This window comes from Entelurus aequoreus, linkage group LG01, assembly GCF_033978785.1.
Source record: "Entelurus aequoreus isolate RoL-2023_Sb linkage group LG01, RoL_Eaeq_v1.1, whole genome shotgun sequence".
Lineage (NCBI taxonomy): Eukaryota > Metazoa > Chordata > Actinopteri > Syngnathiformes > Syngnathidae > Entelurus > Entelurus aequoreus.
This window is the reverse complement of record NC_084731.1, coordinates 3,587,585-3,603,289: the sequence shown is the minus strand read 5'-3', so window position 1 is coordinate 3,603,289 and position 15,705 is coordinate 3,587,585. Positions and strand designations below refer to the sequence as shown.

At 39.2% G+C, this 15,705-nt stretch overlaps 1 protein-coding gene across 1 annotated transcript in view; it reads right to left on the bottom strand.

The window, feature by feature from the left end:
* The window catches only part of LOC133653301 (protein bassoon-like), a 108,493-nt gene that overhangs the window by 55,731 nt on the left and 37,057 nt on the right, over window positions 1-15,705 (bottom strand). The gene's annotated exons all lie outside the window — the stretch shown is intronic.

The window sequence follows — 15,705 nt, the reverse complement described above, 5'->3', positions numbered from 1 at the left end:
CACCCACACAACCATCTGATTGGTACACACAAAGCTCTACCAGCCAATCAGCAGTGCGTATTCAGAGCATTACCAGCCAATCAGCAGTGTGTATTCAGAGCGCATGTAGTCAGCGCTTCAGCGTGGAGCAGATAGGTGTTTAGCAGGTGAGCATCAGGCAGCGGACTCTCCCCAAATTATAATAAACACCTCCCAGTCAACTACTAGTAACATCACTATGAGCCCGTTGACCTTCTAGGAACTTAAACTGCAGCTCAGCTCACTCGCAGTCCTGGCTTGAGGTGAAGGCTAATTACCTCTCAGTTCCAGCCACATCGACCCCTTCTGAGCGCCTATTTTCAGCTGCTGGGAATATTGTAAACATTAAAAGAACCAGAGCATGTAGACATGCTAACCTTTCTTCATTACAACTGTTAGTCACTCACTGGAATGAGTAGAATTGGTTATTGTGTACTGTGTTGGACTGGATGTTTATTTTGCACATTTTAAAAGCAATACTTAATGTTTACAGTGCTCCAGAATATTTAGATTGGCACTTTTTTGTTTTGGATGTTTATCTTTATTTTTGCACATTTTAGCAAATAAGCAATACTTTCACTTTTGTTGAAATGTTTACACTGTTGTTACAGAATATTCAGTTTTACACTTTTTTGTATTGGATGTTTATCTTTATTTTTGCACATTTTAAAGCAAAATAAGCAATACTTTTACTTTTGAAATGCTTATACTATTGCAGAATATTAAGATTTGCACTGGATGTTGACTTTTATATTTGCACATTAAAAAGCAAATAAGCTACTTTAAATTTTGTTAAAGGTTAAAAGTTTTAAATGTTTACATTGTTACAGAATATTTAGTCATGTTGTTGTCAATGTTGACTGAGTGGCCATACTTCTTTTTTTTTGTAAATAAAAGCCATGCCTTTTGAAAAAACTGGCCTACATTTATTTTTTTTCATCTTCATTTTGAATAAAAAAATAATCGGTAAAAGGAAAAATAATCTATAGATTAATCGAAAAAAATAATCTATAGATTAACCGATTAATCGAAAAAAATAATCTATAGATTAATCGATAGAAAAATAATCGTTAGCTGCAGCCTTAGATGATTCACGGTGCCTAATCGAAGGTGATAATGCATTGGGAGAAATCTGTGGCAATCTGAAGTATTTACAGTCTCTCACATAAGTGAGTACATCTCTGGTATTTCAGCAACCATTGTATCGCAGTATGGATGACTCTTTTATAACTATAAAGATTAAACTTTGGTATAACTTAGGGTAGTCGGCTTATACAGCAGTACAGATTGGACTATCCACTGAAAAAGACTCAACACACTTCAACCTAGGGATGAGTACCTTTCACATTTGAACAGATAAGGCACTAGTGTTGTCCCGATACCAATATTTTGGTACCGGTACCAAAATTATTTTGATACTTTTCTAAATAAAGGGGACCACAAAAAAATGTATTATTGGCTTTATTTTAACAACAAATCTTAGGGTACATTAAACATATGTTTCTTATGGCAAGTTTGTCCTTAAATAAAATAGTGAACATACAAGACAACTTGTCTTTTTGTAGTAAGTAAGCAAACAAAGGCTCCTAATTTAGCTGCTGACGTATGCAGTAACATATCGTGTCATTTTCCATTCTATTATTTTGTCAACATTATTAAGTGGTAGAAAATGAATTATTAATCTACTTGTTCATTTACTGTTAACATCTGCTTACTTTCTCTTTTAACATGCTCCATCTACACTTCTGTAAAAATGTAAAAATCATTTATTCTTCTGTTGTTTGGATGCTTTACATTAGTTTTGGATGATACCACAAATTTGGGTATCAATCCGATAGCAAGTCGTTACAGGATCATACATTGGTCATATTCAAAGTCCTCATGTGTCCAGGGACATATTTCCTGAGTTTATAAACATAATATACATTAAAAAAAAATAAAAGAAGATGTTCTGATGCCAAAAAATATCGACGTAATCATAGTAGTATCGACTTGATACGCTCCTGTACTTGGTATCATTACAGTGGATGGACTGGTACTTTTCAGAGGCTGTATAGTACCGAATATGATGAATTAGTATTGCGGTACTATACTAATACCGGTATACCGTACAACCCTATAAGGCACTAATGGATATCGGTAGTCATCGGTACCAAATTGGTACTAATGTGTGTGTTAATAAAATTGTGTAAAAATCTTATTTTTTATGTAATATTTAAAAATGAGCTGATTTTGGTAACTGTGGTTTCCAGTTGTTATATCTTGTTTTCCTATTACATTTCTGAGTCTCATTTGCAAGTATTAGTTGACTTTACATGCAGTTGCAATTCCTAAGCTTTAAATGGCAGTAGTGTATAGGCTACAGCGTGTTGCCTGGTCAGGAAATAGTCTTTGCCATTAAGCTAAATCTAATATTTTGATGAGCCCTAGAAAGTGTTTTCTGTTGTAAGTATTGTACTTATTACACACCAGCTGTTTGATTGCAACGTACACTAGGGCTGGGCGACATATCGATATACTCAGGTTTGTCTCTGTGCGATATAGAAAATGACTATATCGTGATATTCGAGTATACGTTCTCACGCAGTTGCTTTTAGCTGCGGGCATTACACTACAGGCTCTTCTCACTCTTTGTTGTCTTTCCTTCTCACAGAACATAAAACAAGCGCATCTTCTTACATACGACACATATGTATACGCCCTCGCAGAGCAGAGAGGTTGCGGCATGGGAAACGTTAGCTGTGGTGCGAGTGGTAATACGAGAGAAAGAAGGTGCGAATCAGGTAGCAAATGAAGGAAGAATTAATTCCCAAGAAAAACAGCAGGGGCTCCATCGTCTGGCAGTGGTTTGGCTTCAAGTGGGAATATGTCGAACAGACAACCGTAATTTGTCAAGTGTGGGGCAAAAGCGTTGCTACAAAAAGTAGCATTACTGCTAAAGTGTATCATCATTTGAAAAGTCACCCGCTAAAGAATGAAGAGTGCTTGAAACTCCGTATGTCAACATCTCCGTTCGGTGCCACACCAACAAAATGCCGAGGCAACCATTTCCACATCAATACTGTATGAAAATAGTCAACAACAGAAGGAGATAACGTCCGCAGGAAACTACCACATAGCGAAGGACATACACTATTTGATTTCCTATTATGCAGCTCATTTTAAAAGTGCACTTTATTTGTTTTAAACTATTGTAGTGGCGTTCTGTAAAAAAAGTGCACCTTAATTTAGTGTTGTTTTGATATGTCATCTTAGTGACATCATGCACAAAAGTGCACTAATAGCTTGTTTTAAAATGTCTCTGACAATCTTGCACTTTCTGCTTTGAAATGACATGAATGTTTGTGCCACTGCTTAATAACTGTTTAATAAATACACTGTTGGTCAATTGACTTAGTTGTGATTTCCCTCTCTGCATGAAAGTTTAAAATGAGCATATATTAATGCAGTATGAACAAGAATGTTTTAATGTAGACACATAGAATCATCATACTGCTGTGATTATATGCATCAAGTGTTCATTCAAGGCTAAGGCAAAATATCGAGATATATATCGTGTATCGTGACATGGCCTAAAAATATCGAGATATTAAAAAAAGCCCATATCGCCCAGCCCTAACGTACACCTTAATTATACTTTTCATTACCAAATTTGGAAGTGTTTAAAACGCCATGGAAAATCTCTAATATTTATCAGTAGCAAATATATGGCAAATCCAAATTCCAAACCAGTAAATTTGCATCGAGTTAGCACATTTTTGAAAAGTGTAGCCTTACTTTACATTTGAGAGTTTTCTACCAGGCATACTTGCTTTGTTGGCATTGAAAATTCCAACATTACCTAGAAACAATCCGCTCTGAGTGCTGCTTGAGTGAATTTTAACTGTCAGGTGTTTGAGCCTGCTGAGTCTGCAAGTGGATGCGACGTCACAATTAACAAAGGCATCAAAATATGGCACCATTTAAATTTTACGCGAATCGATACCCGGCAATACTGAGGGAATTCGGTCTGTGCCAACAAAAGTACCGAATTTGATAGGCCTACCCATCCTTAGGTCCTCCATCCATCCATCCATTTTCTACCGCTTATCCCTTTTGGGGTCGCGGGGGGCGCTGGAGCCTATCTCAGCTACAATCGGGCGGAAGGCGGGGTACACCCTGGACAAGTCACCACCTCATCGCAGGGCCAACACAGATAGACAGACAACATTCACACTCACATTCACACACTAGGGCCAATTTAGTGTTGCCAATCAACCTGATCTACTAAAAGTTTGCATGTCCTAAAACATGTGCAAACTCGATAGTGCATGCGAGCTGATTCCAGAGGATTGCGTCTCCAAAATTAGCAAAGTAAAGAGCGCAATCCATTATCCATTTAATATGTCTGCCTTCAAGTACATGCAGAATATATGCTGATTATCAAAACGCCCACAATACTGGGAGGAGATGCAAATCTAATTATTTAGCACACGCTTATTGGATCCAGCAGCCACCAAAAGGAATTAAATAGATTAGTTTTGGTGAAAGGTTTTGTTAGTTTTTTCACTGGATCATTCCAGCACACGTATATTTCAGAGCGCACCTTCCACAAGCTAAGAGTAGGTTCTGTTGTCCAGATTGCGCTGTACAATATATAAAAGCGGGTTGCCTCCAGATTATAGTTGTATGCTATAAGCAACATATAAGTCGTAAAACGGCACCGGTTGCAGCACATAGATGCAGTGAATGAGTGTCTCCATAGTGGTAGTACACACAAAAATCGTATTTAATTAGAGCAGCCCGCACCATTTTTGCCCACTAATAATACTCGCAATTTTATAGTTTGCACCCGCGATTTATTTTTTTATTTGTTACTTGATATTTTAGTAGATGTACACTGACTACTCTTAATTGTATCCAAGTTTCATTTTTTTTATAGTTTTGGTATTTAAGAAAATACAATGATAAATTGTTTTGCTGTGGCGTGAGCGGTGTATTACATTTTATTCGATAGTGTATAATTTGCCGGATATTTGGTTTCATGTACAAATGAATAAAAGTGTTGGGACATGCGAGCAAGACACCTTAGATCTGCCCTCCATTTTCAGGACAATTCTGTTTTTAACTTTGTGCCCTGGCTAAATTGGGGTCCTAAGCAGAATTTTATCTTACTCAAGTTCAACATTTTTTCCACACCTTTTTATCAGTGCGAAACGATTTATTATGCTAAAGTACGTCCACATCACAGACATGCTGCCTCCACTCCAGACAATCCTGTGTGTCATCACAACATCCTGTTTTGGGAGTGCCTTTTCGGTGATCAAAATTTTTGGGGGGGTTACCAAATTTTCAGTGCATCACTAGTTAATAGTTTAAATAATAGACTGTATATATATCCATTAATACAATATATTTAAGTTTTAAGTTTTTTCACATTAAAAAAAACAAATTTACAGGGGAAGCCCTGTATTTTACTGAAATGTGAATTTAATTAAATGCATGTTTTGGATTAAAACAAATTCATAAATTTTTTTAAAAATGTGCAAAATAACAAATTTTACCATATTCAAGCTAATTTTCCTGCCACGCCTCCCAATGGAGATTTAACCCAGTATGTGTGCCTTACAAGACAGTGACAATGTGAAATGTTCTATCATATTCCTATGAGTGACAGAGCAGGAAAGGGGCTATGAATACATTTGCAGTAAAATGTCATATGAAGTGCCCTGTTGTTCATTAATTGACATCTTACATGCGCCTCCTCACGCAAAATAGGCCCCCCACGGATCACGGGGCTCTACACACAGCTAGTGATCTGCGTATAGGGAGGGGCAGTCGTAGGGAAGTAACAGTATAATAAATATTGCGGTATTTCGGTTTCAAAGTATTTTCAATAATACTGTGACGTGTGATGGTATTGAACGAAAACTTGGTGAGTGTAATTTTCTTCTGGTGTTTTAGCGTTGGCCCAGTCTGTAAATGAAGGGCGTTGAATGCCGTAAGCAGTAAGTGAAGTGTGTTTGTACTCGTTGGAGATAAAAGGAATTGTTTTTTGGACATTAAATCTGTCCACTACTGGCTTGGCTATGTTGCTAACAAACAGACAAACAAGCCCAGGTCAAAATATAACATTTCCCGTAGGTAAGAAAGTCTGTGTTCTCGCAAAACGAAGCGCGCCACTTTTGTTTCGAGCGTTTCCAAGGCGACATAGCCAGCCAGTCGCGGCGCAACACACGGATGGAAATCACACAAAAAAAAGTTCAACATACATCCACACGCACTTTCACTGTACAAACACACAAACGTTTGTACATATACACATACTGTACATATACATTCACTGTACAAACATAAATATACACATACCGTACATATACAAACACATACACTCATGCACATAATCACAATCATCAAACCAATATTAACGTTGTTCCCCTAGGGCAGGGGTCTCAGACACGGCCTGCGGGCCAATTGCGGCCCACAAGACTTTATTTTGCGGCCCCCACCTTAATATGAAAGTTTAATGTTAGTGCGGCCCGTGAGTTTTAAATGAATGGCGCTTGACAGCGTTGTGTGCGTAGCTGAAGGACTCTACCAATCACGGTGTGGTATATGGCTCTCGACAATATTGAGGGCGTGCCGTGATGGCACTGCCTTTAGCGTCCTCTACAACCTGTCATCGCGCCGTCTTTTTCTCCATACAAACAGCGTGCCGCCCAGTTACATGTCGTATGCGGCTACTGCAGGAACGCACAAGTGACTGCAAGACATACTTGATCAATAGCCATACAGGTCACACTGAAGGTGACCGTATAAACAACTTTAACACTGTTACAAATATGCGCCACACTGTGAACCCACACCAAACAAGAATGACAAACACATTTCGGGAGAACATCCGCACCGTAACACAACATAAACACAACAGAACAAATACCCAGAATCCTTTGCAGCCCTAACTCTTCCGGGCTACAATATACATCCCCGCTACCCCCAAACCCCGCGTCCCCCTCCCTTCCCCAACCTTGAGGTCTCAAGGTTGGCAAGTATGCATTGACGTCACTTGCGTGATGCAAACAGAGAAACATTTTGCCGCTTTTCCACTAGATCTGCACGCGCTCTTCCTCCCTCCCTCCCTGCCTCCCTCGCTCGCCCGCCTGCTCGCTCCCGCCCCCGGCGCCGCTGTAAACAGTCCGGGCGGGGAAGACGAGCGGTCCAGTAGCTTCCGAAACACTCCGCCGAAGGACCGAGCGACAATACAAAACTGTGGTGCACTGGACCCCAGCGCTGATACTTCGACAGAGAGTCGCTGAGCGAATCGGACGTGTAACACGTTAATCGTGATGTTAGCCCATTCGGGGCTAATTGTGCTACCGTAACTGTAAACTCCACGGCGAGCCCCCCTCCGTCCTCCCGTTGGCTCCAGACAGAGACGATTTTTGTTATTTGGGTCCAAAATACCCCTGCGTTAGTGGAAAAGCAGCAAATGAGTGAAAGCGACAGAAACGTTGCCATGGAGACGAGGGTTTTCTTACGTGCCTGGCTGCAGTCACACCGCGATACCTGTCCGTCAGTAATAAAGTCCCTGATAACCTGGACCAATTCAAACCGTTATTTGTTTTTTTTTATTGTTTAATTTCCATTGCCTCACACGATGAACATTACATATATTTTTATATGACGGCGTCACTTTTTTGCGCTCGCGATCCCGGTACTTTCTGCCGACCGCCGTGTTGCTGTAGGGAGGAAAAGCGGAACGACACACATTGCGGAAATAACATTATTCTCCGTGCGCCGGCTAAATAAAAATATATTCCACAACCCCAAACATGTCTTTTTCAAAGCCTGCAGTGAAGAGAAAGGTTAGTGATGAGCAAAGACAATTGCAGGAAAAGTGGGAGATGCAATATTTCTTTGTTGAGCACAGGGGCACCCCGACTTGTCTTATTTGCACAGAGAAAGTTGCGGTGCACAAGGAATACAATTTGAAACCTCATTATACAACTAGACATGCTGAGGAGTATGCAAAATACCAGGGAGATGAGAGAGTGAACCGGGTTGCACATTTTAAAACCAGTCTACTGAGGCAACAAGATTTCTTCAAGAAAGCAACCGAAAAGAGCGATGCAGCAGACAAAACTAGCTACATGGTGAGTAAGATGGTTGCTAGGGCGGGAAAGCATTCAAAGAAGGTGAATTCATTAAAAAGTGCATGTTAGATTTTTTTAAAGAAATCTTTTCTTGCGGCCCATCCTCACCCAGTTTCTGCATCCAGTGGCCCCCCGGTAAATTGAGTTTGAGACTCCTGCCCTAGCGGAAACTGGGTAAAAAACGGCACACTGACAAAGCTTAACCTATTGTTACTATAACAATCTACAAGGTTAATACAGTTCGCTTCTGTTTCTTTCCCTCCATTAATCTGCTTTCTTTTGTAATTCAAGTTACCATTACATATATGTTTTGTTGCATTTGAAACAATTGTATTGTTGATAAAAGAGGTAATTATCGTTATTATTCATTATCAATAGTGCTATTTCTATTGGTATTTTCATTGCTCCATTTGTAGTGCAATAATGTTCATTATCATTTCTGTGTTATTAATATTGACTTCACTAACTGCTTCTTTATCATTTTAAGTATCATATTTGTACATATCGTATTTGCTGATGCTGTTCTGTTGTTGTTGCTGTTGTTGTTGTGGTTGTTATCGTTGTTGTTATCTCTCTGTTTTATCCCCCTCTTGTCCCCGCAATTTCCCCTTCTGTCTTCCTTTTTTTGTCTTTCTATCCCCTCCTGCTGCGGTCCGGCTGTGCCAAACATTAATATAAATCCATTTAATAAAGTCAAATACAAATAAGGCAACAAGAGAAGTATGCCACTCTTCTCTTTTGTAAAGTAAATCTGTACAGCAAATATGGGCATCTACATCAACAATATGATTTGCCTAAGTAGTTGGACAGGACAAAAAAATATATATATATATATTTAAAAATTCTACGCAGATAATAAGAGTAAACTAAAAAGCTGTTGATACCCTACCCTCGGTGGCCCTTGCCAACATTTTGGAGAAGACAAACTTGGATGGGTTTGGTGTGACAACCCCATCAAACACCTTTGGAATGAACCAGAACAGAGATGGCGAGTCAGCAGGCCTTATATCAGGTCTAACATCACTGACCTCACAAATTCTCACTGACACGTTCTTTATACTCCGCCATCGTCCACCAGAGTAGACCAAGGTGACTAACTCCATATTTTATTCCATTTTCACTTCCTGCAAGTGAAATGGCCTCACGTGTCAATACTTATACCCACATAGGGTATGACTGACGTCACTTGCCACACACGAGACCACCTTCTTTTTCGCCATCTGCTGTGGTTGTAAGTGTTGCGATACAGCTGGGAGGGAAACAAGCCAGTATCGTAAAAAAATTTATTAATCGGCCATGTTTGACGCACAGGGCGATCACACATACATACAGTGACTAATTTACAGTACATTTATATATAGTATATACTGTATGTATGTACTGTATATATATATTTATATATCTATTGAGAGAGCCCCCCCCCCCACTAGCCCACACCCACTACCACTACACCCTTGAGATGAAGCAACAATGAGTAGAGCTTTGTAATCTTCATTAGGATTGTACAATGGACACCATTTGCTACGTCAATCCATCGTTTACGTCCGGGCACGTAAGCGACTACGTAGTTATATACGTACCACCTAGGGTTGACCCGATACCAATATTTTGGTACCAGTATGGGTACCAAAATCTATATCAATATGTATTTCGATACTTTTCGGTAATTTTTTTTAAATAAAGGGCACCACCAAGAAATGTCATCATTGGCTTCATATTAATAGAATATCTTATGAAACATTTAAACATATTTTTCTTATCGCCATCAAAAAACACTTTTAAAAGTTTGGAATTAAAATGAAAAGACATTAAACACAATGGGTTTTTCGTATTGCACTCGAAAAACAATTTACATTTTCACATATTACATAATATACCCTGCCATAATCTAGAACAGAATAGAAAGCTTTATTTATCTTTTATTTATTTATATATTTATCAAAAAGAAAATTACCCCTGTGGAGCCCATCAAAATCCAGGGCCGGGAGGTGGTAGTAGTGGGGCAGTACAAGTACTTGGGAGTCCACTTGAAAAGCAGACTGGACTGGAAGGACAATAGCAAAGCTGTATACAAGAAGGACATGAGCAGACAGGAATCTTAGGTCCTTTAATGTGGTAATCTGAAATTCCTTGCTCAATCTGTTTTGTCTGTACACCTGTTCACTCTCTCTCTCCGTCCACAGTGTGGGGTGCAGCTGGCGCGAGGCAGCAGCACACACCTGAGGACAATTAAGTGGCAGCCTATTTAACCTGGCTGCTGACTACATGTGAGCGCAGGAACTTTGTCTACTGCTTGCAACAGACGCATATGTTGTTGGTCTTTCCAGAGAACTCCCTAGTTCGTCTTGTGCCCATCTTCTCAGGTTTGCCTGTATTTTTCCTAGCCTTGTCTAGCGTTTTTATTTTGTACTTTGTTTTTCTGTTTACTTCTTTCATGAAGAATTTTTCCTAGCCTTGTCTAGCGCTGTTAGTTTTGTGTATTTTGTTTCTCTTAGTAGTTTTTTACATGGTGTGTTTTTTGTGGTTACCACCATCGCCTTTGTTTTACTACTTTGTGCTTTCTCCTAAATAAAAGGAAGAACTATTGTACACACACAATAAGTCTCTGCATCCTTGGGATCCACCTCACCTATTCCTAACATTTAATGTGTGCAGCAAGCTGTTGAAGATCTTTTTTCAGTCTGTTGTGGCCAGTGCCCTGTACTTTGCAGTGGTTTGTTGGGGGAGCAGCACCAGCAAAAGGGACTTAAACCGGATTGACAAACTGAAAGCCGGCCAAACTATTGGCACGCAGTTGGAGGCGTTTGTGTCAGTGAGGGACAAGAGGACACTGGATAAACTGCTCGCCATCATGGACAATCCTGCCCACCCACTCCACCAGACAATCCATCCAGCTGTATAATGACTCGCCATACAGCAATAGATGATATCTGTCTATTACCTGACCACTTCTATGTTAGCTACCTCTCTTTGTTTATAATGTATATTTTCTGCTGGAACTACTCTCTATTTTATGCTGCCCTTTTTTTTTGCTGCAGCTGTTACATATACTGTAATATTGTACGTGGTAATTGGGATTTGTTATATATTGCATATATTATATAAAAATATAATATAATATAATAATATTATATACCCGAATGCTGCTGAGATAGGCTCCAGCGACCCCAAAAGGGACAAGCGGTAGAAAATGGATGGATGGATGGATGGAATATATCAGTATGTATTACATACTGTGTATATATAATATGTAAATATTACACATAGGCTCAAGCATCCCCCGCAACCCCGAACGGATGGATGGATGGATGTTATATTTTATATTGCTACTATGGTACATTTTTAGTCTACTTAATACCTGCATTATTATTTCCATCCTTACCCTTTCCATCCTTTGTAACTGAGCTACTGTGTGGAACAATTTCCCTTGTGGATCAATAAAGTTTGTTTAAGTCTAAGTCTTTATTGACATTGTATTACATGCTTCATGATTTATGGTTGCCAATTTTGATCTGTGCTTTAAGACAAATACAGTAATTAGCAGAGGTGGGACCAAGTCATTGCTTTGCAAGTCACAAGTAAGTCTCAAGTCTTTGCCCTCAAGTCTCGAGTCAAGTCCCGAGTCAAGACAGGCAAGTCCCGAGTCAAGTCCAAAGTCAAGACTAGAAAGTCTCAAGTCAAGTCCCAAGTCCTGCATTTTGAGTTTCGAGTCCTTTCAAGTCCTTTTAACCACAGACTAATATTTTTACACAGATTGTGTATGCTTTTAAAACGCTGTATGTATTTATTAAAACAAGTGCATTTGAAATTGCAGGAAAAAAAATAATGCTGACATTGCAATTCATAATAGCACTATTAACCAGTCATTTTAATAGTTTAAACAATTTTAAACATTTAACTCATTCCTTTACAGAATAAACACATTTGCAAAAACAAACATTAACATACTATTGGTTGTATTTTATGAAAATAACATTACCACAAAGTTGAGAAGGAGCAAAGATCTTCAATATTTGTATGTGAGAATCACAAATAAATCTTCTGGGGGAGGATGACGCCCCTACAGGGGTTTGGTTTACAAACTTTCAGCCCCACCTAAAACAAAATTCACCAGCCGCCACTGATTATGATGCATTCTCATTTTAGGCAAAATATAAGACAATACTTTCTTAACAGTATAATTGTAACCAGGAATAAGTCTTCAAGTAACAATATTCAAATACTAACATTGTTGGGTAAAACAGCATTTGGTTTTATTCTGAATCCAGTGAAACAGATTGGTGGTTTTAGCTAATATAAAGACTTTCAGGTGTTTATATATGTTTAGGTATTTGGCAGACGCTTTTATCCAAAGCGACATACATAAAAAATACATACATAACAATCACTGTAAACATTATCATTTAAGGGAAGAATGTAATACAAAATATCAATACAAAGTGTCAAGACAGAATAAACTCTCTGCTGCTGCAGCAACAGAGATACAGTCTATAGGTCCCTAAGATATATAGATATCTAATGTATTCATACATTGTTTATGTAGAATATACGCATGTATATATATAACCTAATCATATTGTTTCTTCAATTTAAAAATAGCTGACCGTTTTTTTCCCCCTTATCTGGGATTATATTCCCAGTTTTGATCTCGGACGTCTGGTCATTTATAGCGTATAAGAATATTATATTACTGTTAAGCAAACTATGAATAATAAAAACGCCAAAACATGTGTCCGTTATCATAGCTACACGTATGACAAAAAAAAAGCGTAAAAATCAGTGGTATTCAGTGAGGTAAGATGAATTAAATTTGCTGACAGTTCATTGCTCCTGACAAATGAATTGCACTGAGTGGAGCGGATCACCACTCCAAGATGGCGGCTCCGCGTCTCGTCTGCGCCAGTAGGCAGTAGCGCTCGATGCTGCGTACCCTTAAAACATGTCTATGGTTATAACGTTAGCAGTGAGTTTACAGCCTCACTGATTTAACTACACAGCAAATAAACGTTATCTTACATTCAAAACTTACCCTTCTTTGTGCAACTTCAAATGTCGAACGAAGTTGGAAGTTGTTGCGTCTCCGTCTGTAATATTCGAACTGCGTGATTTGCATACGGCAATTCGTTTTTTGTTGACCATGTCGTAGTTTTTATACCCGAACGAAACCAACTTTGGCATAATTGTTTCTCTCTGCCGCATTGTTTGACAACTCTTGTTCATTGGTTGTCCTGCAATTGGATTGGATGAGAGCTGTGGGATGAAAACAACGTAGATTTAATTTGATTGGCTGTTGTACTGACAGCACACACGCTGACAAGCAGCACACACGCTTATAGATACAGACGTATAAAATGAAAGATACGGAGCACTCCCAAATAACTTTTTAAGGTTTGGGTTTTGGGGAAAGTAGCAAGTCATGTCAAGTCAAAAGCCTCAAGTCCAAGTGAAGTCACAAGTCATTGATGTTAAAGTCTAAGTCGAGTTGCAAGTCTCTTTACATTTTGTCAAGTCGAGTCTAAAGTCATCAAATTCATGACTCGAGTCTGACTCGAGTCCAAGTCATGTGACTCGAGTCCACACCTCTGGTAATTAGTAAATACTGAAAATAATACTATGGCTAAAAGTACACAGATAAGACATTTAGCGGGTAAAACACACATTGTTAAAGATAAAACGCAAATTAAATAGTGGGAATTTGTTACAAAATTCAGTCAATTCACTTTTGACTGCGCTAAAAAAATTGGTGTAAGCACCATTTGCAACAAAAGGCATTATTCATATTGTGTTATTTTAACGGTACTTTATTTTGAAGATTTGCGACTTCCGCATGCATGTGAGCTGAACAGGAAGTTATGTGTTTTATGTAAATGTGTCCTGACTTCTTTTTATGTAAATGTGTTCTGACTTCAATAAAGAAGTTTGATGGCAATGGGGGGAGCAACATGGTTGTTCAACCGTGTGAGTTGACTCCCAGCCAACTCAACGAGTAACACAAAACCCTGTGTCATCACTTCTGAAGTGGTTATATAACAACTATGCTTCATGACAAGTAAGTAAGCAGTTGAAATAGCCATTACAATTTGCAACAAGCCAACCAGCTGTGTGTGTGTCTACAAATCTGTATGTGCACAGGGGGAGCTGTTAACTACATTACTTGTCACCCTTTAAACTCCTCGTGCAGATCTGAATGCTTGTTATTTAAATGTTTACCTACGTTTGAAGCAAAGGTGGTAACACTGTACTGCTCTCTTTGACGAGGCATGTTTTAAAGCACCGCTTGCAGCACAGCGCTTTTATGTTTAAAGCGTCACCATTATAGGTAATTTCGAAGCCGAAATACCTCCATATTGTGCTTCATACACCCTCTTTATTAACCAGTAGAATTGCAGTTTTTTGCCATTATTCCTCTCCACACTGTTTCTGCTTGTATGCACTTTGTATGTGCGCGTTGACACACTCATGCGCCTCGGCCCACCAACGTCACTGCCGCACGGCAGCATATGTGGATGAAAAAAAAAGTTGTTCAAAGGCAGTAGTACCTTTTTTAATTCATTAGTACCGCAGTACTTTATTAATAGTAGTGTACCGTACAACCTTAGTCCCACCATTACACAACAAACCCAGCAGCAATGGGGTTAACGGTTCAGATCGTTTTTTTATCATTAATCATGCTTCGGTTTATGAATAAACAAATAACTACACGGAGAAGAAGCTCCCATGGACGACTATTGTTTCTTGTACATTTTTTGAAGGTATGTAACGGCAATGTTTTCACATTAAAGTATTTTAGCCTAACATTTAGCTAGCATGGCTAGCTGGCTAATGTTACAAACTAACGTGTATTATATTGTAATTGGAGGATTTTCTTTGGCCCTCCCTGGGCGAGTCAGCATCTGCAATACCTTGCTATGAAGGGATAGATTCATACCCCCTACCCCTCGTTATGCCCAGTACCCCTATGCAAAGAGTAATTGGGACACCACTACCCTCACAGGAACACGCACGATTTAGGGATAGGGCTTAAAAGTAGGGTGAGGGGGTGTATTGGGATTGGCCCGTAGTATGTACAAAAAGTTAAAGTACCACTGATACCTCTGCATTTGACCCATCCCCTTGTTCCACCCCCTGGGAGGTGAGGGGAGCAGTGAGCAGCAGCGGCGGCCGCGCTCGGGAATCATTTTGGTGATCTAAGCCCCAATTCCAACCCTTGATGCTGAGTGCCAAGCAGGGAGGTAATAGAATTTGTCAGTTTGGCTCTGCAGTGTATTATGTCACCCTGTGGTGGTTGTTTTTTAAATAAATATTCATACTAATACTTGATGATTAAAGCAGCACTAAGTAACTTTTCAACCATCATAAAATATTTTAATAACTTTTGGGTTGATACAGCAACTTACAACTAGTTGAATGACACCTCTGTCATGAGGGGGTCTGTATCACTTTCACTGGCACTAAGCAATTTTGAGAAGGGTGGCAGGAACCCTGCCACACAAAAAACTACAAATGTGCTGACTTGCTTTACGGCAACGTCACTTCCTTTTCCCCCATTCGTTGC